This window comes from Corvus brachyrhynchos, unplaced genomic scaffold (assembly GCF_000691975.1).
Source record: "Corvus brachyrhynchos isolate BGI_N302 unplaced genomic scaffold, ASM69197v1 scaffold280, whole genome shotgun sequence".
NCBI classification, from domain to species: Eukaryota; Metazoa; Chordata; class Aves; order Passeriformes; family Corvidae; genus Corvus; species Corvus brachyrhynchos.
In genome coordinates this window covers 799,423-801,287 of record NW_008236198.1, presented here as the reverse complement: position 1 = coordinate 801,287, position 1,865 = coordinate 799,423, and positions in this window count along the sequence as shown.

Here is a 1,865-nt window from a genome sequence, read left to right as displayed (position 1 = left end):
TAGAAATCAAAAAGGCTTCAAAGACTTTAAAATGCCTGGGAATAGAGGATAAATTATAATACAGAATCAATTATAATAGATCATTAGTTATAATTAATGAATGGAAAAAATTCCTTTATTATAAATGGATTGCGTCCCTTAAAATGCTGAGTAATATATAATAATTTAAAATATGTAATAAGTTATATGCTATAATAAAACATAATAATAAATTATATTTAATAAATTACATTAATGTCCAAACCCCTAATTATAAATGGTTTATTTCCCTTAAAATAATTGGCAAGATGTAATCAATTATAATATGCAATAAATTATATTCTATACTAAGGCATAATAAATGAATGGTAAAAAGCCTTTATTATAAATGGTTTACATTTTTAAATGAATGGGCAATATATAATGAATTGTAATATAATAAATTATATATTCTATAATAAATTATAAGGCATAAGAAGTTATAACAAATAAATAGTCAAAAGCCCTTATTATAAAGGGTCTAAATCCTTTACAATAATTGGTAATTAATTATTATTAATAATTATAATATATAATTATTATATATTAATTATATTATAATTAATTATTATATATATATTTTTATATATTTATATATTTATATTATTTTATATAATATTATATAAATATAATTATAAAATAATTGGTAATATATAATAAATTATAATATGTTATAAATTACATTCTGTAATAAGTCACAATAGATAATGAGTTATGATAGATAAATAAATGATGAAAAATGCTTTATTTATTATATTATTACATTTATTATGAAGTGGTTTACTTGCCTTGACATAATTGGCAATGCAATCAATTATAATACATAAGAAACTGTAAGAATCCTTTACTATCAATGGTTAAAATCCTTTAAAATAATTGGTTACATATAATAAATAAATGTATAAGAAGCTGAAAAAATCCTTTAAAATAATTGGTTACATATAATAAATTGTATAAGGAGCTGTAAAAGTTCTTTAAAATAATTGGTTACATATAATAAATAAATGTATAAGGAGCTGAAAAAATCCTTTAAAATAATTGGTTCCATATAATAAATAAATGTATAAGAAGCTGAAAAAATTCTTTACAATAATTGGTTACATATAATAAATGATTATGTATAAGGAGCTGAAAAAATCCTTTAAAATAATTGGTTACATATAATAAATGATCATGTATAAGGAGCTGTAAGAATCCTTTAAAACAATTGGTTACATATAATAAATAAATGTATAAGAAGCTAAAAAAATCCTTTAAAATAATTGGTTACATACAATAAATGATAAGGTATGAGGAGCTGTAAAAATCCTTTAAAACAATTGGTTACATATAATAAATAAATGTATAAGGAGCTGTAAAAATCCTTTAAAATAATTGGTTACAAATAAAAAATGATAATGTATAAGGAGCTGTAAAAATCCTTTATTATAAATGGTTACACATAATAAATTGTATAAGGAGCTGTAAAAATCCTTTAAAACAATTGGTTACATAAATAAATGTATAAGAAGCTGAAAAAATTCTTTACAATAATTGGTTCCATATAATAAATGAGCATGTAGAAGGAGCTGTAGAAATCCTTTATTATAGCTGGTTTACATCCTTTACAATAATTGGTAGCATGTAGCGCATTACAATAAATTGGGAGTGATAATAAATAAACGGTGAAACCCTTTAGCTTCAGTTGGAGACTTTCTAAGTAGAACTTTGTAGAAATATTGCCATTTTTAGGAACACGAGGTGCCCTCCCAGGCACTGGCCCTGCAGCAGCCCCACGCCTGCTCTGCAGAGAGGCTGCGAGTGGGGTTAACAGGGACATTCTAACCATGGCAGCCCTTTCTATTTGA